The sequence below is a fragment of the Alligator sinensis genome, unplaced genomic scaffold, assembly GCF_000455745.1.
Source record: "Alligator sinensis unplaced genomic scaffold, ASM45574v1 scaffold49_1, whole genome shotgun sequence".
NCBI lineage: Eukaryota > Metazoa > Chordata > Crocodylia > Alligatoridae > Alligator > Alligator sinensis.
Genome location: NW_005841970.1, coordinates 743690 through 765894, shown reverse-complemented (window position 1 = coordinate 765894; position 22205 = coordinate 743690). Strand labels below are relative to the sequence as shown.

General features: G+C 41.1%; 1 protein-coding gene across 1 annotated transcript in view; it reads left to right on the top strand.

Moving 5' to 3' along the window:
* Positions 1 to 22205, top strand: part of MARCH1 (membrane associated ring-CH-type finger 1) — a 494748-nt gene that overhangs the window by 21338 nt on the left and 451205 nt on the right. The window contains exon 3 of the mRNA XM_025200549.1: positions 12359 to 12415. The gene's annotated coding sequence lies outside the window, so the exon portion shown is untranslated. The remainder of the gene's footprint in view (positions 1 to 12358; positions 12416 to 22205) is intronic.

The following is a 22205-nucleotide window of genomic DNA, read 5'->3' as shown; positions in this document are numbered from 1 at the left end:
CTCTCCTCTATCTCCACAGAGAAAAGACTATCTCCATCCTCTCTATTATTGCCCTTCAGGTGTTTGAAGATGCATCTTCCCCAGACTAAATATTCCTCATACTTTCGGCCTTTCCTCCATAAGCCATGCTTCCCAGGCTTCTAATAATTTTTGTAACTTTCTGATAGATTCTCTCCAATCTGGCCACATCTTGAAGTGTGGAGCCCAAAACTGGACACAGTATTGCAGGTGAGGCTTCATTAGTAACAAATAGAACAGTAAAATCACTTCCCTTAATGAAAGTTAACTGCATTGGATTGAAGCCTGAAGAATGGTGACTAGAACTGGCTAGATACAGATAATGGGACAGAGATGGTTTGGAGGAGATAGGGCAGAAGGGGAATACACTTTGAAGGGAGAATTGGGCAAAAGAGCCATGCTCATCATAGCATTCCTTTTTCCATGAAAACCTGTAACACAAGTTGCAGTGGTTTGTGCTTCAGATCTGAAGGTCCTCTTGTGAATAAGCATTATGATACAACTTGTCTAAATCTAACCCAACCAAGGATTTTGCCCGATATAAGAGCACCCACAAAAATCCTTCACAAAAATTCTGGTCTACTACTAAATTGCTTTACTCTAAGTAGTGCATTGCTAAGAAATGTGGTCCTCGGTATCTCAAATTAAGCCCCTCAAATTAGTAGTCGCATTTTTCCCCCCACCTTTTAATCTTTGCTTCAGTGGCTTATCAGTAGAAGGCGATAATCCTTCCTTTCACCTTACGTGTGAAAATAAACAACTGTGAATAATGTTCTGTTGTATAGTATCACAGAAAAGCCCAAGAAGAAGTTTGGCAGTATGTTGTCAGAGAAATAATATGTAATAAATAACGCTTGGGCTGCATATCAAACAACAGACAGAAAGCAAAATATGAATGCTCATTCATTCATTTAGCCTAGTCCAATCAATACACAAAATGAAACACAAATGGTATGTAATTGTGAAATTAAATGGTCATAATTTTTGCTGCTCAGATGTTTGTCATCCACTAAAAGTGAGATAATGAAATTTTTGTTTCCCCCTGCTACCAGCCCCCACCATGATGTTGATAACTAAGTCAGTCACAACACTCATCCTTTAATGCTTTTATTTTTTGCTAAAATTACAAAGTGAAAGTGTTTCTTTTTTATTTTAAATGAAAAACCAAAGTTTTTCCAAAAATGTTGAAATGTTATTTTGTCGCTTAGAAAAGAAAAAACCAAAAAAATTTGTAAAGTGAGATACTAGAATTTGTTGATGCATGCTGCTGTTTCAGACTGCATGCCTATTAAGAAGTTTCTTACAGTATCATGCCAAAGTGGTTTATCTAACTCCTATAATGCTATACCAGTTATATTAAGAATCTTGTGTGAGCTTTTGCTTAATTAACCATGTTGAGAATTGTCTAATAAAGGTTTTGTTCCCTTCTCCTCAAACATGTGGATTGTATATTTGTTGCATTTTTATTTCCCATTTTCAGAATGTTTAAGTGGGTACAAACAAGAATGATTTGCTAGTGTACTTCTTTTGAGAGAAGTATAGTGGAATAAACTAATGCTATAGAATTGCATATTTTAAAATGATCTGATTCTTAAATAGGATGGTTTGACATTACAGAATGGTTTTTCTCTGTATGAATAGAAACAGAGCAAGGATTGGCAGTGTATTTATTAATTTTTTTGTAGTTTTAATCAGTACATTAACTGAGTTGTGTTGGGTTTTATTAATAAAATTAACAGTCATCAAATGACAGGATTTTTGTGAGAAATTTTGTTTCTTTAAAAAGAGAATTTTTAAAAGGAAAGCTGTTTTGATGAAATGTAAATTATTTATACAAGCAAGGAGTGGACATTTCTAAGCCTTTAATGATAATGAGGCCTTGTGGTCTAGCTGTTTTAGGTTCGCAGGATGACTTTGGCTGTGAACACATGTTCAAATGATCTGGAAAAACACTCCCAGGTTCATTTTCCTGATATAAAAGCTTATCCAGAGACACCTGAACAGATATTTGTAATGCTAAGCCCGTGAAGAATAAAGAGCTTGCATTGCTGATGCTTCGCGGCCAAGGTGCTGTTGGGCACACACTTGGCTTGCTCTGGAGGCTCCTTCAGTCTGGCCAGAGAGATGGCAGCAGTGTATAGGGCAGCCTTGATTGTGCTGCAGGTTGATTGTGAATAGTCTGCATCAGTCAGTGTGGGATTGCAAAGGGGGCGTGTTTTACTTCCTGCATGGTTGGAGCTGTAGAGTCTAGACTGAGTGATACACTGTCTCCCTGGACCTGGTGCTGGGAGCAAAGCATGCAGGGATGCTGGGGGACAATGTTGTAGCTTCTCTCAGAAGGTATATGTACAGAAGCTTACTCTCCCAGGAGACAATCTCCTGGGATCCATTTAACACTGATTATTCCCAGGTTATTTTTCTCCTGAAGTGGCCATGTTTGCTCTGCGAAAAAAATCCTGAACATGTCATGGTTTCTCCTGCAGCAGCTCTCCCAAGTGAAATTGAATGTTGGTACATGGCTCTAGTTAGTCAAGCATGCTCTTTAAGGGACACAACATTGTAGTCCTTTGGCTTACAGTTTAAAGAACATGGCTTTAAAACCTTTGTGAAGCTTGTGTGCTATTTGCTTCAACTACCATAGTTACTATTTACCTTAGACAGTATAAGAAGTGTACAGATTGTGAATGGGGTAGGAGGAATAGTGTGCATTTCCCTCCTTCGGCACTCTTAGGTGCTCGTTGGACTTAAGTCTGATGGGGTTTTTTAATGTCACACTTATTTTGGAGGTAGCCACTGCTTTTTGCTCTTTTCTCTCAAATGGCTAGCAAGAGACCTTTCCCTTTATAATTACAAAGTACCCAGTGTCAGGTGCTTCATCTCAGTTTTGTTAGGTGATCATTTCTCACACTAGCTGAGCACTGTTGCTTGGTTACCAGCCTATCAGAGCAGGCTGGTTCTTCTGTGTGGTAGCTAGTTTGTCCAAGGCTGCTCCATAGGAACAAAAGATCATCAAGTATTTAATGATCTTCTGTTGCTAGTCTTATTTTCCCTATCTTTTCAGAATTTCAGTCCAATATGGAGATAAAAATATACAAGGTGCTGATCAACCTTAGCTTTATAATGGCATTTACAGTTTGATACAAGTATATACAAAGCTTATAAAGTCATGTATAGATTCCCAAATGGCCACATCACTATGTGAAGGCACTTGGTTACAAAAGTGTTCAGGTGAAGCATGAGAATTAAATAGACCTGGATAGTTTTGTAACAATCGTCAGGGTGCAGGATGAAGACAAGTCAAGATAATTACTTAATCTGTTCACCGGATCTTTCTGTTTATCTTTCAACTTTACATAACATAGTCACCAAGCAATGTATTAATTTACCATACATGCCCACACATTAACCTAGATCAGTGATTTTCAACTGGGATCTTTTCAGAGTTGCTGCACAGTATTGCTCAATGTTAGCTTTGTTAGCTTTGTTAGGTATGGAAATGTCTACACTTCATTCACAAGATAAGTCTAGAAATTCCAAAAAACGTGTCACAGTTTCACACAAATCATTGTTTCTTTCAGTGATGACTTTTCCTATGTTGATTTTGTATTTATTTTATACATGTATGGTCATCCTGTGTGTCTCTGCGGCACATTGTGTAGATTGTGAAGGGGGTGTGTTCTGCTCTCTGCAGCTCTCCCAAGTGAAACCACAAGTGTACAGATGTTCAGGCTTTTCCTCCCAGGATAAAAATGGCTGCTTCAGGAGAAATATAACCTGGGAACAACCAGGGTTAAATTGCACCTAGGAGTTTCTCCTGGGACAGCAAATGCCTGTACATGTCTCTCTCAAAAGAGAACATAGTTCTCCAGCTTCTCCTCCTCCCCCAAGGGAAACAGTGTGTGTCATTTACTGGACGCTGCTGCTCCAGAACACTTGCCCCTTGCAATCCCCACATTGTACTATTGAAAAACACAGACTAACCATGGGCAGTCTGGGTTATGCAGTCAGGGCTTCCCTATGCCCTTCTGCAATCTGTCACCAGGCAGACTAAAGGAGCCTTCAGAGCACACTGAGATGTGTGGACAGGGTACCCCGGCTGGACAGTGTCAGCACTGCAAGCTTTCCATTCTTTAGATCTTCAGCATTTGAATGTCTGTACCCCTGACAGCGTAAGTTTCTCTACCCAGAGAGCAAACCTGGGAGAATTCTCCCAGGTTATTTGACTGTGTGTATGCAGCTTATGTTCCCTTCTGAGAGAAGCTGCAGCACATAAGACATTTGCTTTCTAGGAGAAACTGTCCTAGGAGTAATTTAACTCTGGTTTTTTCCAGGTTAGTTTTCTCCTGAAGTAGCCATTTTTACTTTGGGAGAAACACTGAACATCTATATATTCATGGTTTCATGGTTTCTACAAGGAGAGCAGTGATTCTCCCAGGAGAAACTGAATTTCTGTAGAAGACGTATGTTTATGTAAAGTACTTCAAGAATTGGATTGTCTGTAACTTCTCTTGAAACCAAAACAAATCTTGCTGCTTAACTATAACTGCCTGTTTGGATATAGTCTGTTCTTGCTAAGAAATATTTTTTTTAAGTCCCTTTTTAACCAGGTCCTTTAAAAATATATAAAACATTTTTTGGATGTCTGTATTATCCCTATACACTTTTCTATTTGTATGCAGTTTTTCTCAGGTGCAGAAAACTCTTCCTTGTGACTGCAGAACCACAAAATTATATTCTTCCCTTACACTATACTTGGCTAAACAGCTAATAAGGATTTCAGCAGACAGTTCTGCCTTAGGGCTGATAATAGGAGGGTTACCTGTGTCTACTAAAGAACAAATGGGAACACGGTTGAGTTCTAAGAACAAAATAATTAGACTCTTCTGAGAAAAAGAACTCTGTTCAGTGGAGTAAACCAAAAGAAAAACAGTAATAAAAATATTCACTGCTGTTAAAGTGAAATGAGCATCTAATAACTTATTTACGCTGTTCATAGAATGTTTTAAATTGCTCAGCTGACAAAAAATAAATGCAGATAATGATTTGCATGAAGGGAGAGGGAAGAAGTGGCTAATTTATGTCATTTTTAACTGAGTGGAAGAACAGTAGCCATCTGAATGTTCTCTTCACCTCTCCAAAAATGCAAATAGAAGAACTTTTCATATTCAAAAGTTTTAAAAGTTGCTCACAACTAAAGCTGAAAACAGTTCTTGTCACTTTGTAGCAGAATAAATATAGCTGACATATTCTGACAATAATATCTGATACACTACTAAAAGTAAATGCTTCCAGGAGTAGAACATGTTGTATTCTCCTTCACACTCCTCTAAAATAGATTTTTATGAAAGCTTATCTTTTTTCCTATTCTTGAGTAAGATTACAGTATGCAGTACAGAACTTCTGAATATTGTGTTCAGATGCACACACCTTGGATGGTAAGACTCAATGGGACGCACTTTCAAAAACATATTTTAAACAAAACAAGTTCAAAATTAAGGTGGGAAATTCTGCATCCTAATCACTAGATTTGCACTAGGTTCCTATCCACCTTTATTTGTCCAGGAGGAAAAATTAGTGTAGCCCATGAAACATAAAACAAAAAAAATTTTGAGTAGGTCCTTGGAACAGACCAAATATAAAAAAGTTGGCCACAACAGTAATGTTATTACTGAGACCTTATATTACTGTTAACTTCATCAAGTGTATTAAGCATAATTTGAGAAATCTAGCAGACAATGATTTAGCAGCTAAAATGGAACAGCATTCTTTTTATAAATCCTGCCATTGTGGGGCTAAAGAATCATGATGTGACAAAAGCAATACATGTTATGAACTTGTTTATTCTTGTACTTTTTTTTTATATCAAGGTCTTCATGAAAAGGTTTTGAGCATTGTCCAAAATTACCACTATGTTTTAGCTTCATTAGGTCTACCTGGACAGGTCCAGGGACTATATAGATTGTATATCTCCGTCAGAGTTGTGTATGTCCAGTGAAGCTAGCTTCAGAGGGCAGTGGTTAGTCCAGGGGCGGGCAATTATTTTGGGCGGAGGGCCGCTTACCCAGTTTTGGCAGGCTGTCAAGGGCTGCATGGGTAGCCCTGTCCCGTGACGGGTGCCCCACCTCTGGACAGGTGCCCCACCCGCTTGTCGCCATCTTGGGAACAACGTCCCAATGTCTTGGGACCAATGTCCCAGGGCCAGCACCGGTGGGGCCCAAAGCAGGGAACAGGATGGCAAGGGTCTGTGGAGCTGGGCTGGGCTGCACCAGCAGGGAGGGGGGAGCTGGCCTGGCTCCATAGAGCCCCTGCCAGCTGGGACCCCGTGCTCCTGCCACACTCCTGCCACCCTTCTCTGGGCCCCACTGGTGCTGGCCCTGGGACACTGGTGTGGGCCCCGTGCTCCCGCTGGCTCCCTGCCCGCTCACACCCAGTGCCCCTCAGCCCTGTTGTACAGGCAGGGGGCAGTGCTCAGCCCTGACCCCCTGTTCACCAGCAGGGAAGAAGCTGGTGCTGAGTGTGGTGAAAAGTGGCCCCTCGCCTGCCCCATGGCTGGCGCCGCACGCTGCAGCTGCTTCAGGCACGGGCAGTCCCAGGCGGGCTGCAAGTGGCTACAGTGTGGGGTGCTGGCCATGGGGCAGGCGAGGGGCACTTTTCCCTGTGCTCAGCATCAGCTTGTAACCCACCCCACTGCCAGCCTGGAACCATTTTTGACAGGAACCAAGGTCAGAGAAATATTAAGTTTTTACATTTTTTTTAGGGGCCCTGCAGGCTGGATAGAATGGCCTCATGGGTCGAATCTGGCCCGTGGGCCATATTGTGCCCAGCCCAGGGTTAGTCTAATACTTGGGTGTTCCTAGCATTGCAGAGCAGAGTGAGAAAACGCCCTGGGCAGATGTACTGCTTGAAATGCTCCAAACACCTTTTGAAGCTCTCCAAACAGTGAGTATACAGATGTGCACATCTCAAGAAGTGCTTCATAAATGGCCACAGTACTTCAGATATGATCCTCAAAAAGTGAGGGATGTTTTTGATGTGGCTTTTTAAAAAAACATTTGTACACACTATAGAGAGCAAAAGGAGGTTGCTTGGTCCTTGGGCATCCCACAGTGATCTGCTTCCTCTTCTTCTCCCCCCTGTGGGGGGAAGCAGGGCAGAACAGACAGCTGAGCAGTCTCCTGCATGCTCAGTTGTCTTTGGGAGTCTCTGGATGCTGAGGCAGACAAGGCTCTTTGGGTGACTCTGATGTCTTTTATTAGACTAAGTATTTGGTCCTTAGACCAACATGGCTACAACCTACACCCCTGTAACATGGAGGCTAAGGGGCATTAAAAAAAAATCCTTCCCTCCAGCACTCCTGACTGGATAACAAAATTCCCTGCATGATTCTTGGCATCCAGTATCTGGAGGCTCTGGTCTCTGTGCTCATTGGCTATTTATCCTTTCTACCCGTCCCCAGGCAGGTGGATTACAGAGTATTGTGGTGGGGATAACAGAGGACCAAGCAATTCCATATCATGTCCTCTGGTTGGAGACCACTGGAACTGCATATTATTGTGGTGATTTTTGAAGTACTTTAGGGGGATATGGTTGGGAGCTGCAGGTATGTACATCAAGGAAAAACTCCTGAATATGAAACAGAATTGAGTACTACAAATGCATGGTCTGAGGGAGGGCTCAGTCATCTGGCCCACTTGACTTAGTACTACTCATTGAGACAAGAGAGATCAATATGGCTTCCCAAGGGAGACCAGCAGAGAGGACTGTGAGTATTACAAGGGACTGGTATAGGATACAAATGAGAGCTGGTCAGTTTTTTTTTTCCAACTGAACAGCTCTCAGTCAAAGTGCAAATTCAATGATCTTGAAACTTTGTGGGAGATATGTCAGCTCAGTAACAAACTTTCAATGGAAACAAAAGCCGTTAGATTGGTTGGCTTTCTGCCTGTCTAGCAAGCAGTCCTAGCTCCAAACTTAGCTCTGTTTTCGTGGCAAGCTTCCTGGCTTACTTCTGTCTAACTACCAGGTGCCTGAGCTTGCTGTCCCATCTTGCCTGCCATATTGCTATGACAGGTTCTCTGGATTGTTAGTCTCTACCTTTTTGTATCTGCAGCCTCCTCAGGCTGCCTACTTTTCCAGGCAGCCTTAAACTCTGGACTGTCTTTTTTATCCTTGTGCCTGCTTGCTTTGTAGCACAATAAGAAAATAATAAAACACAATAAATACTAGTGGGGACCTGTGAGTTCTTTTGAATCCCCCCTCCCCACTTTGTTACAGTAATTACTTAAGAATTGAGAATATATTTTTGGTCTTGAGAATATATATTTTTGGTCTCATTTCTTTTGTTAAGCCTCCTTCCTTTGAAACCAGTATTGTTATAACCTACTCACTCTCTGTAGGAATTAGGACAGTAGGACTGGAAGGGAGCTCATGAGGTCATCTAGTCCATCCCCCCGCACAAGGCAGGAGTAGCCCTGACTAACCTATCCCAGCCAAGTTTGTCTAACCTGTTCCTTGAAAACTTCCAAGAATGGAGATTCCACAGTTTCCCTAGGTCGCTGATTCCAATTCTTAACCACCCTCATAGAATATTCCTCCTAAAATCCTACCTAAATTTTCACTGCCGAAGCTTGAGGCCATTACTCCTAGGTCTGTCCCCCTACGATCACAGAGAAGCCCATCTTCACCCTCTCTGTAACTGCCCTTCAGGTGTTTTGAAGACTGTTATATCTCCCCTAGTTCTTTCAGCCTTTCCTCATAGACCGGTCTTCCCAGACGCCTAACCATTTTTGTTGCTCTTCACTGGACTCTTTCCAAATCATCCAGATCCTTTTTGAAGTGTGGGGCCCAGAACTGGACAAAGTACTCCAGGTGATTTCTCATCAGTGCTGAACAGAGTGGTAGAGCTGCTTCGCTTGATTTGCAAGCGACATTCATTTTAATATAACCCAGTATGGTGCTGCCCTTTTTTTGCAACAAGAACACACTGTTGGCTCTTTCAGGTTCTGGTCTACTGTTAACTCCCAGGTCCATCTCTGCAGTGCTCCAGCCTAGCCAGTCATTCTTCAGTCTGTATTTGTGCATGAAGTTATTCCATCCCAAGTGCAGGACTTGCATTTGTCTTTTTTGCATTTCATTTGGTTGATTGTGGACCATTTCTTCAGTCTCCCTAGGTCATTCTGGATCCTAGCCCTGACCTCCAGAACACCTGCAACTCTACTCAATTTGGTATCTTTCACTCAGTTTGATCCCCAGATGCTAAAAACTGACCTACATTTTTGCATGTATATTTCATTGTGTTCATAATTACAATTTTAATTTTTTGTCCAGTGTCCATCATTCATTTACAATGTGTTTATTGTTGAAGTTATCTAATGTTAGGGTTCTGGACCATAAAACTGACTGCTAATTGTATTGCTACATGTAATGGGCTGTGTAATCCTTCAGTTCTTGTTGTTCTTGCAGTTCTCTTTAGAGCCCCCTCACTAGTAGAGGAATAGAGAACTTATTGGTTTCATATTTTATATTATCAAGCAATTCAGTAGATTTATATAGATTAGGTAATGCCCAGGTATTTATTGTCCCAATAAGGTGTTTAGGACATGCCATTATATTTTCAGTCTTTGTAGTATTTTTTTTAAGGGTAATGTAAAGGAGCAGTGAAACATGCACTCCTGTAGGGTTTGGACTTTCTGTGTCCATGGTTATGAAGATCTGGAAGCAGGAGGGTTGACTAACAATTACATTGTAAAAAAAAAAAAATTGTTGCTAGCCACCTTCATTCTTTTCAACTTGGATTCATAACCCATCCTTGCTTGTTTGTGGTGACAGAGGCATGGTGAGATCTGTTTAACTTAAATGTAACAGTTTGTTCATGTCATTCCATTGACTCTTATGGAACACAAAATCTTTTATATATTTTTACATGATACTTCAGACTTGTAATAAGACAGTGTTCTGTGTGGGTAATTCTCTAGTAGAATGGGTAATTCTCTACTTTAAAACCAAGCTGCTGAGTTAAGTGGGATACATATATCTAACAAATTTACTGTAAAGAAATAATTTTGGTTTAAACACAGAAATAGAAATCAGGATCTTCTCTGTCCATCTTCGTAATGGTAGCCAGCCACATATGATCCTGGCTAATACTGCTAGCCACTGCACCTGTGCCCATGAAAATTTAATTTAATCTCTGTGCTTTAGGCATCTCCCATTTTATAAAATGTGGTAAACTGCTATCTGGAGGGTATTTATCTGCAAGTAAAAAAAGATCAAATTACTTCTTAATATTAAAGCATTTGTACAGTTGTATTTTGGTAACTTTAGGTTTGGCAACCATTCTGAACAGGGATGTATCTATCCCTGTGGGATTGTGAATTTCTGTGGAAATGTGACTGGGAAATGTGTATATATTCCTCATATTCTAAGAGTTGCAGCAGTAAGAATCACCAATAAGTCTACTGAACTTCAGCATATCAAAGGGCAGTAGCAGGACAGACATTCATTCTGTTAGCAAGATCTCTCAAAAATTCCTAGGGATGTAAACATTTAGTCCATGGCTCTAAAGTGGTATACACCTTTTTATATTACATATATCATATTTTTCTATTATAATGTTATAAAATTATAATATATATTATAATATAATACATATAAAAGCTTCAAAACGACAGATTAGTTGAATATACTTCACTCATCCTTCTAGGATCCCAGGTCAAGTCTGAACTAATAACTGTATGTAGTAATGGTATAATTACAATTACCATCTTCTCTTTTTCCATATTGCTCAAAAAAAAAAAAGAGAGAGTGAGAGGAAAGTTTGGATTCTGCCCCTCTCAAACTAGGGCTTTTTGGACCCAGGGTTTGGATTCCCTATGCCATATGAAATTTGATTTGAAAACTGCAGTTCTAACTTGGCCTTTTAATGAGCCTGGATTTTGGCCTTGTATAAGGCTATAAATGGTTTCCATTTCATTAAGGTATTTTTTGCGATATGTATTGATATGGGAGTTTAGGTTGATGACAATATGGTGAATCTTGGGCAAAATTATTTTGGGTACAAAAGTTTTGGGGTTTTTTTTATTTTAGAATTTTAATGCATTCAGCCATTTGTGCCTTTTTCTTGGGTGATTGATATTCCTGTGGGATTTTGTAAGGGCAGTAGCAGCTTAGAAACCTTACAGATATCAACATGTATTTTCAAAAGTAGCAATTTGCCCAAATATAACTTAAAAATTTGGGGTTGACTTGCTATCAGAACCGTATGGTACTGAACAAAGTGATGGTGCCTTTCCCTTTAACAGGGAGAATTAAGAGAGCGCTGCTTGTATCTTAGACATCTTTATCTTCTTGCCTAGGGTCTTGAATCTTTCTCCAGATTCAAGAGAATCCAGTCTTTCCCAACAGTATCAATGAAAGTCCACATGGGTGCGTAGAACGAGGTAGTGATCTGAGGACCTGATGAGCAATCTCTCTGACGTGTTCTGAATTTGAACTCTAGGCATTGGAAATGTTGTCTATCACTTGGGATTCCAAATCTGAATGTCAGATAGGTGCCTTCATTCCATTTAGTAGGTAGTTCCTGACTGCCACTATCTTTCTTCAGCCTTGTATGTGGTGGTTGTAGATTCCCGCCCCCCCCCGCCCCCTTCCCCTCCTAATATATCTTAAGAGCTATAAAATCTTGCCTTTTGATCAAGGAGGTATATTTTAATCCATTTCATCAGATGAATCCTGAAGCATTCTTAGCAATAGTACCTGTGCTAAGAGCCTGAAATGATTGCTTGCTTCTATCTGTGCCTGAAATATTCTGGTTCTACTTCTTTTGGATAACATATGCTGCCAAATACAATCCCTATTCCTTAATCTATAGTGTCATTTTGGAAATGTTGGCATCCTGCCTCTGCATTAACAACGAGAGATTTTATCTGTTTGGTATGTATAGTTCTTCAGACATCTAACCTACTTCTAGCTTTTTTGCTCTTCAGAGTAGAGTAATGGGCAGCAGAGTATTTTGAAATTGTTATATATTTATGAATAAAAAGCTAGCTGTTTCTGTTTCTTTTTTTTTATAATTTTGAAGTAAAGATGAGCAAATGCTCCATGGATGTGAAAAAGACCCAATTTGGATTCTGGAAGTGCATGAATCTTGTTTGCATTGCACATATACTCACCTCCTCTCTACACCTCTTACCAAATTCTTTACACAGTATACTTGCGCACTAACACTTTCTGACATGTAGAACTGGTTGTAAATTTTTAAAAATATCATTAAATCATTTGTGCATGAAAAAATGAATTCTTAATATGTACCAAGATCTTAAAACACTTTTTTTTTTTTTAGTGTTGGAGCCTACTTTTGTTGGCTGTTGTCTTCATAAATGTCTGACTTACTACATAGGTAAGAGATTATTTAAATCTTGCTCCTGAAAAAAAACTCTTCAGAAATGTGATGTGCATATGTCAGTTAAATTGGGATGTGGAAAGATATATCCACATAGCTATCTTTTATGGACCTGAGCCCAAAGTAAATCAACAGGATGTAAATATAAGCATTATTACAGAAGCTGGAATTGGTCGTCCAAGGAATCTATTGTCCTGCAGGTATTGTGCTTTGTCCACTTATTGTTTGAAGTATGTTTTATCATAGCTGCATAATCTTTTTTTTTCTATTGCAGTGAAGACCCAGAGTTTCACTGTATATTGAAAAATGATACCTGCCACTTGTTGGTATGAGAACTGGAATTGGTGTTGATGGGACCAAATAAGCCTAATAAAAAAAATTCAGGATATGCAAGCTGATACTTAGCTCATTCTCCTGCAAGTTGCTACAACTCCATGTACAAACAATGGGGAATGGATTTCAGAGGCTGAAACTCAGCCTCTTGTGATGGAAACAGAATGCTCCCTTCTTTTTACTGACTCAAATTAGCAGCTCTTCTTCCTACAATTAGGCTGGGTACAGACATTTGGGGAGGTTAGATGGAGTTAAAATTAGTGACCTGATCTAAGGTAAGTTAGGATGGGGCTAGCAGGGGGATTGGGGAGGTTGGGAGGCAAGCAGGCTCAGCGGGGATTGGGGATCCACAGGGGGATCAGGAGGGCAGGCAGGATCTGTGGGAGGAATAAGGGGGGCAGACAGCATCTGCGTGGGGGATCCCTCCTGCATCTCTCCCCACTGGGACTTCTTTTCTTGGTTCCTGGTGTGCGGGCCGGGAGCGGTCCGAGGCCCTCGGGGGTGTGCGGCGGGCTGTGGCCAGCAGCCCTGGCACGCGGGTCGGGGAATGCAGGCCGGCGGACTAGAATTAGGCACGGACGCGTAGCGGTTGATTAAAGATTATTTTACTTACACCGTAGATGGTTGCGGTGCAGGCAGGAAAACTTGCTTGAGTTGCAGTTACAGATAGGAAAGAAGAGCGAACAAGAGTTCTAATCTCGCGAACTCTAGCCCAATCCGGCTGAAGGCTGTAAAATCGCGAGCCCGTCGTGTCAACCGAAGAAAACTCGGAGAAGAGCTCTGGACACACTCACACGAAGTTTGCTAGGCTTCGTGGAACTTGCGCGCAGGGAAGGGGTTCGTCGAGGGATCGCGCTCGGCGACGGGGAGAGGCCAGAGGTTGATCAGACCCCTATAGCCTTCTTAAGGTACACGCTGGGTCCGTTAGGCTCCGCAGCGCTTAGAGTTCTTCACGAGACGTGAAGTCCTCCTCCTCCAGATGGTTGTGGACCTCTTTGCACCGGGGTTTTCTCTTTGCAACTGCACCTTGCAAAGAAAGCTCCTCGTGGCGGGAAATAATTTAGCAGTGCCGAAGCGCGCGCACACAAAATCACACCCTTGGGTTGTGACACCTGGCATCAACAAATGCTGGTAAATCTGGTACCAGGAGCAGCTTGCAAGATGGGGAGGTGTGGTCTGTAGCAGAGGCGGCTAGGGGGCTAAAAATAACCCAGTGCCAGAGGAAAAGCACAGCTCCGGGGCTAGGACTATCAGCTGTACTTTCCCACTCCTGGGGCTGCACTGTGAACTGTATGGAAGTTCAGGAAAGTTAGGTTGGTCTACAAATGGCCAACCCAATCTAAATTAGACTACTTCAGAGTTAGGATTCATTTAGATGAAGTTGGCCATTCTTAGACCAATCTAACCTTCCTGGAACTTCTGTACAGTTTGCGCTTAGATGGACCTTACTAGACCTCTAAGTTACCTGGGCAAACTAAGTTAGATCAGGTGTCCTTTTTTAATGCAATCTAACTTCCCCCTAACTCCCACAAATGTCTGTATGCATCCCTAGCCTCCTCCCCTGCTGGTGAGAATTCCCTTCCTATTTCAATCCACTTTACTTGTTGCTGATTACCATGTAAAAAAGAACCTGTTATTCATCCCTGTCTATATTTTGGTTTTGTCATAAATGAGCTTGTTCTCATTAGGAAGATTTGCTGTCACTCTCCTGTTCTCCTGGTTAACTCAAAAGGTGGTGGGTGGATAGGCTTGCCTGTGCTACTTCTACATTTTCCACAAGATGGCATTGTTATTGAAAGTTAGAGACCCATGCAAGTACTACTTGTCTCTTAGTTCAGTCACTCTAGTATAGTGAAATGCTGCAGGTTGGCTTCAGATACTTAATGGTATTGTTCACTCTTTTAATGAGATCTGAAGTGTTTTATGAAGCTGCAATAAACCTAGAGCTCAGTACATAAAAAGTTATTTGGCCAGTTTCCAGAGAAATCTGGCATATTAGAGTAAACTGGAATATGTTTTTCCTTTCTTGACTTGCCTGATCTATGCTTAATTTTTAGAAACAAATTTCAGCCCTTGTGAAAGGGACCAGATTGTCAGCAGTAGAAACCAAAGTCTTCTGTTTAATCATAGAACAAGTACAGCATAAGCAACATCAGTGCAAGCTGTCCTCATCATGTACCTCAGACTTGTAGGGCCATCTGTAGAAGGTGAAAGAGTAATTAATTCTCCACGGCTATCAGTACTTGGCTTCTTTGCTGAGCTCTCTAGGACTGCCAGTTGGTGTCATTGTGTGGCTGGACTTACCCTAGTAACTCATTTCACACTAAAATGAGGCCACTGAGTAGCAAGCAGATGGAAACAACTTTCAGTCTCTGTCAACCAGTTTCATATTCATGCCAGTAATCATGACATGAAATGCTTTATATATGAATTATATCTAGAAGAGATAACTAGAGCCATACGTATTTTGCTAATACATGGTAGCCTCCTGTTAAAAATCCATCAAGTCTCATTTTTTACCACCTTTAGAATGGATTTCAGATAAAAATGGAGCCCTTGAGCCTATGCTGTAAACAAAGGGCATTAATTATAAAGTTGCTATAATGGGGGAGGCCATGAGTGTTGGTTACACCTGGTAGGCACTAACCTTCAGGACTGCCTTAGATTGTACAGTGTGAATCTTAGCATTGTTTTACTGTTTTTTTTCTCATAGTTGAACAACTGTCATTGGAGGTCCTTCTAAAAATGTGATAAATGAATACAAAACTTTTTACCTGTGCTACTGCATATCAATAACTAACTTTTTGTGTACCATATTTTCTTGCATATCACTTTCAGTTTTTTTCCCCCAAACCAACTGGGGAAAATCAGAGTGTAAATTATTTGTGAAGACAAGGCTCCTCATACATCCAGACTTTGGTGGGGAGAGCAGTGTCAGAGTTAATTTCCATGACTCCTAAAGCCCCGCCCCCCCGCCATCTCCCCTCCACCACCAAATGTCTGACCCCATGGGAAATCTTTCCCCAACAGTGCACTGGATTGAGCTGGACCCCCCACACTGGTTTTGAAGCCATGTGCCAGTTTGGACTTAGTGTGCTAAGTCTAGGACCATGTACCAGCCCTACATGCTGGTACAGACCTGGCATGTGACTTCCAGTGCTGCTGTGGCTATGTCAGGTATAGCCTCGAAGTCCCCAGCTCCAGTGTGTGGCCTGTGGCCAAGCTGTCAGCTCTGGTCCCCAGTCCTTGCACATTGTTCCCCACTCCCAAGCCCCAAACCCCCCTCCATATGGCCCCTGTCTCCAAAACCCCCAGCCCTGGCACATGGCTCCCAAGTCCCCAGCACACAGCCCTTTGCCACCAAGCTCCCTGTCCCAGTATACAGCCCTGAGTCCCAATGCAGGGCTCTTGATTCTTAGTCTGTTGACTCCTAGTTCAATGCCTTAACTCAAAGGTAATGTCTTATGACAATGCTTCCCTTGCAAAGCAGACTGTGTGCAGCATAGCCTGATATTTGGTGAATTTGCAGCTGATTATAGACCTTCCTGTCCCCTTAAACGTTTAGAATTATGGTGATAGTTATGTTTTTATTAAACTTCAGTGCAACATAAGGAGAGGCTAATGATGTTTTAGGATTAACTTGAGAGATCTTTTACAACCCTTTATTTTACAGGAGGATTCCCCATGGTGGAAGAAATCACATAACGTTTTGTGTGTGTGTTTTATACAAGGGGTCTCTGTTTGTATGTACAAGTTGCCTCATTTGCAAGTCTTGGAAACACTTATTCTTGTAGTATTTGTTTTTAAGAAAGGAGAGAATAATATCTTACTTGGCCTGGGGACGGATAAAATAAAATAGGACTATTATGGAGGGATGACTGTCACTCCACAATTAAGGCTTGAATATTTTAAATGAATTCAAATGACCTGCTTGGTAGCATGGAAGCAGAAAGGGATCTTGGAGTCCTAGTGGACTCCAAGATGAACATGAGTCATCAGTGTGATGAAGCCATCAGAAAAGCTAACTGCACTTTATCATGCATAAGGAGGTGCATGACAAATAGAGCCAAGGAGGTGATACTGCCCCTCTATTGGGTGCTGGTCAGACCACAGTTGGAATACTGCATGCAGTTCTGGGTGCCACACTTCAAGAGGGATGTGGATAACCTGGAGAGGGTCCAGAGAAGGGCCACTCGTATGGTTAAGGGCTTGCAGGCCAAGCCCTATGAAGAGAGACTAGGGCACCTGGACCTCTTCAGCCTCAGCCAGGGAAGGTTGAGAGGCGAGTTTGTGGCTGCCTATAAATTCATCATGGGGGCACAGAAGGGAATTGGTGAGGCTCTACTCATCAAGGCACCCCTGGGGGTCGCAAGAAATAATGGCCTTAAGCTAGCAGAGAGCAGATTTAGACTGGACATTAGGAGGAACTTCTTCACAGTTAGAGTGGCCAAAATCTGGAATGGGCTCCCAAGGGAGGTGGTGCTTTCCCCTACCCTGGGGGTCTTCAAGAGGAGGTTAGATGGGCATCTGGCTGGGGTCATCTAAACCCAGCCCTCTTTCCTGCCTATGCAGGGGGTCAGACTCTATGATCTATTGAGGTCCCTTCCGACCCTAACATCTATGAATCTATTTATAGTTGAAGGCCAGAAAGGAACATTTGATGGTGCAGTATATCACAGGCCACCAGCTTTCATGCATTTGGTCCTCATAACTTATCCTTTACTTTGACAAGGCTTCCAGCTTTGATTTGAAACCATCAAGAAATGGTGAATCCTACAGTCCCCTTGGCAATTCAGTCTCTTGTTGATAGTTCTTGGTGCCAAATTAGTTTGGACAATTTGTTTGGCTCCAGTTAAGAGCTATTATGTTTGTTATGCCTTCCTTTGCTAGAATGAAGAGCTCCTTAATAGATGGTATTCTTCTACATTTTCTTCCAATTATACATAACAATTAATTTATCTCTCAGGTTATTGCTGAGCTTCCCTCATAAATCAGACTTTAGCTTTTAAATTCTGTAAAAAATCTTCAAGGAATTAATTAGTTGTGTTCAATTCTAATAAAATTTGTAATATAGTTATTTCAGTAGGCATTATCCTGAGGTAGTGAACTTCACAAGCAGGCCAAATATTAAAATTGGAGAAGGGGTAAGATTCAGGAAAGGTGCAAAGGAGGTGTGAAGCACATGCACAGTGAGTTTTCTGAGCTCATCGGCATGTCAGTGTGGCTCAGGATGGGATACGGCCTTTATTCCTGCAATCCTGCCATTACTGTTTGCATTTATAGCTGTAGAGAAACTTGGTAAAATTTTAAAGAGCAGAAATAGTGGTGGGAGAAAGCAAAAGAGGAGAGAGGCACAGAGAGCTGCTTTCACAGAATGAGTTGGAGCAATTTCATCTGGAAAGCCTCTGGGTTGGTCTTTTCTGCTCCAAAGAAAAGGCCAGGAATTTGTGCATGCCATACCTCCCTAGCAAAGCTGAAATGATGCTGTATCCAGGAAAGCAGCTTGGTAAAAACTGCCCTATGGGATTGACTGTGAGTACAAAAGATTCTCTGAGACAGCAATTCAGGAGTAAGGCAAAGATGTCTGCTTGCTCCACTACTTTTTAATCTATTCTTGAATGATCCAAAACATGCTAACATGGAATCAGTTCCATGGAGCCACAATATTAAGTGATTCTGACCCTGCCTTGATTTATGCAGATGATGTGCTATTAATGTTATAATTCCAGATAGGCCCCCAAAGGTTATTAGATACTTTGCAGCAGTTTTGTGTCCCAAATAGCTTGGAAATCAACATGGCTAAATCTAAAGTACAGTATTGGATTTGGGGAACAAAAGGAGGAAATGAATGTGGTTTTTACAGAAAAAAGAAATTAGGGTTGCTTTTTTCATTTAAATACTTTGGAATCTATCTTAATACAAATTTGAGCTGCAATAAACACATTGAAGTAAAACAAGCCTTGAGTGGAATTTTATCCTGTACAACATGATGTGTAGAAGGGTAGTACTGACAGAACTAAAGGTTTGTAGGTCTAATGCAGAGTCCATTTTATTGAATGGAGCAGAACTAGGGGATGTGGACCCCATGCTTTATTCAAAAATAGAAAAAATCCTTAATTTTTATTTGGATTTTATTTGTACCAAATTCTATCATGGGGAGAAGGAGGAGCTCATATGCTCTGAAATGGTTCTGCTTCATGTAAGCATTTTAGTTCAATTAAGGATTCTAAATTATTGGGTAAAAAATAGAAATTTTGCTCCTATCAGATACCCCAAGAAGTGTGTTTTAGAAACTGTTCCTTTACCAAGTAAGTTCTTGGTTGCATGGTTAAATAACATTAGTATTCTACTCCACATAAGTGGCTGAGAAAATGTGCTGACTGTTACTGATCCAATATTTCCCCTATATTTAAAACAGGACTTAAATGTAAATTAAAGGGCAATTTTACATGTGCTCTGACATGTTCTGATTCAAATGCATTAGAGCAGACAGTATGCTGCAGTGTGTCATGTATTCAGTGAGCGTCCCATGTTTCAAAATGGTTGTGGGGGCACTTTAAAGCTTATTGAATGAGCTTTAGTTAAAGCACCCCTGCTGCAATTTTGAAATGCAGGATGCTGAATACACAAGATGCTGCGGGTGTTTTAATTAGAGCGGCTCCAGAGAGCCACTGTAATTAAACGCCCCTCACCCAGACCCGAGAGCACATGTATAGGTACCCAAAGATGTCAGTGTGCAGACAGATATGTAGTCAGTGAGATTTTCTCATACCTCCCATTTTTTAAGATTAAAGCACTCTTTTGGTCTAGAAACCTATGTATATGAAGTATAAAACTACGAACAGCCGAAGCTATTACTAAACTGTGATTCCCTCTGAGATCTGCCTGCATTCCTCATGAGCAGCTGGTGTCAGACCCCATATATGAACGGGATATGCTCTTGTGGGAGGAATGAGATAGATAAATCACTATGTATGGTCTTCTTTGTTCTTTGAAGAATGAATAAGAAAATAAGAATTAATGAAAAATTTTAAATACTGGTCTACTAAGGAAAAATCAATATGGCTGTAACAACTTACAGGCTGTTCTATACTTCTTAGGTGTTTCTGTGTTATTTGTACAAATAATGACAAAAATAAAATAGAATTCCCTTGTTTTTACTTTTATTCTACTGTTATATATTACTTCATTTTATCTATTTTTTGTATCATGCAGTATGTACTATTTTAATTTTAAGATAGGAGAATCTGTAGTCCTATTACATGCTTTTAGCAAAAATATTTTATTATTATATTGACTTAGCAAAAACTATACATATACCACCAGTGCTGCTACTACCAGAAATTGTAAACTCGTGTTGTCTGTAAAAAGTGGACTAACATGGGTTAAAGTATTGGTAAAGATAAGGTAATTTGACGTTAAAATTTAGGTGGATTACAGGGCCATACTAACGTTGAAATATAATTTATGTGCTTTATTTTTTAGCATATGGCTTTACCCCATCTCACTTTTCCTACCCCTCTCCAGCGGAGACATGGATTTTAGTTATGGTACTGTCTTTTGGTACATATGCAGAAGGCAGAGCGTTATCACTCATTTAGACAGTCCCCAAAAGATCTAAGAGTAGGGTCCGACAGTTAATGACATGCTTAATACCTATTTTTGAAGCTTTATATGAAAGTTTAATAGTAGCCAATTCTCTTAGCAATCATCCCACCTGTCCTTTATGGACAGTCTCTAAAAAAACATCAGAGAGGAACATCTATAAAGGGGTGCTTAAGTGTAGAAGTATAACATTACTTGAACATATATAACAGCAACAAAGTGAGGAAGTCTGGATGAAGGACACTAGCAGATTTATTACCAATTGCTTTTGTTTAAAAGTTATTCATAATATGTCAAACTGTCTCCAACACATTTAGCAGGGTTGGAATGTTGTAACCATGATGGTTGAAAATGTACAAGAGGCAAAGGTTGTCTTGTGATATCTTTTGTTGGACGAGTATAATTGGGAGAGATTTTTAGACAAGCTTTCAGGCATAAAATTGTCTTCTTCAGGTAACCTTTTACAATAAATGATATCATAAAAAAAACCCTTTCATTACGTTATATCTTTTTGCAATGCCTGTTTCTTTATACATTAAATATTTGTTTGCTGAGAAACTATACAATACTTTTTCTGCAGCTGAGTGGGAATTATTAACATCTGTTTATCAGAATTTTACATGTATTTTTTTCTGAGGTTTAACTACGTGTAATGCTTTTTTATGCAGAACTCTGGCATATGCTTCAGCAAATACTTAAGCAGAAGTTTAGGAAGGTGGAGAGTGTAAAATCTGTTATATGCAATATTGTTTTAGCTTCTTCCACCTCATTATAAAGGCATAAATCTATTTATGTGCCTAAACTGAGGCACTTGATCTTGACTATTTTGATCTCAATCACTCCCTGCTTCTCATCAGAAAATTTAAATAATTGTGAACATTAGTATTTTACTTTTGAAAACATCATCTTTTCTTAATCTTCATGGGTGTTGCGAAATCTTTCAGAATAAAGTGATCTAAAGAGATACTTGGGTTGCAAAACATCAAATCTCCTTGGCATTTGCTTTTTCTGTAATGGCACGCATAGCAGATGTATAGTGTGCTCTTGGGTGTTCTGTGTATTTCTAGATGAAGACTTTTAGACATCAGCGTGATAGGATGGCACCTGAGGGCAGCTGCTATGCCCCCTTGTAACTGATTCAACCCTGTCTGGCTCCTGCTAAGGCCTCTCAGGGGCCCTACCTCTTCACATGCCATGCCTTGACATTAAAAAAGAATGAGGGGAGGCTGCCCTCAGAGGCTGGTGAGCCTAGGATGCTCACTTTGTCTCTTTGCCTTCATTTCTCATGCCCTACTTGCCATAAGGGCTATATTTATGGCCTCTTTCCACCCCTACAGCTACACCCATGCATCACCGGTGTTACTCAGTTCACAGGCTGGTTCTTTTATAGAGGCCTCAGCCCTCTTGGCTTTAGCCCCCCTTTTCCCTGGCTGTAGGCTTCCAGCCCTGGCCCACTGATTCAGGCCCAGCTCTCTTGGCCTCAGCCAGAGGCAGATTAAGGTGTAATGGGGCACTAGGCAAACACAAAATTGGAGGCCCCACTCCCCCCCCCATGGGAGCTGGATTGCAGGGGGAGAGGCCCCTTCCTCTCCTGGTGTTGGCAGGGGAGGCTGGGTGGTAGGGCTGTGTGAAGCTTTGTTAGCCAATTGATGTGGAGGAGATTTGGCCCAATTCGGGGACCAAATCTCCAAACCCAAATTGAATCAGGAGACCAATTAAAAGCTCCGAATTGATTTGGAAAAGATTCAGCGATTCAGCCATAGACTGAACAGGAAACTGACACAGCTGCCTCCAGCTGGTAAGTCTGTTGGGGTCAAGGAGGGGGGAGGGAAGAGGCATGGGGGAGGGA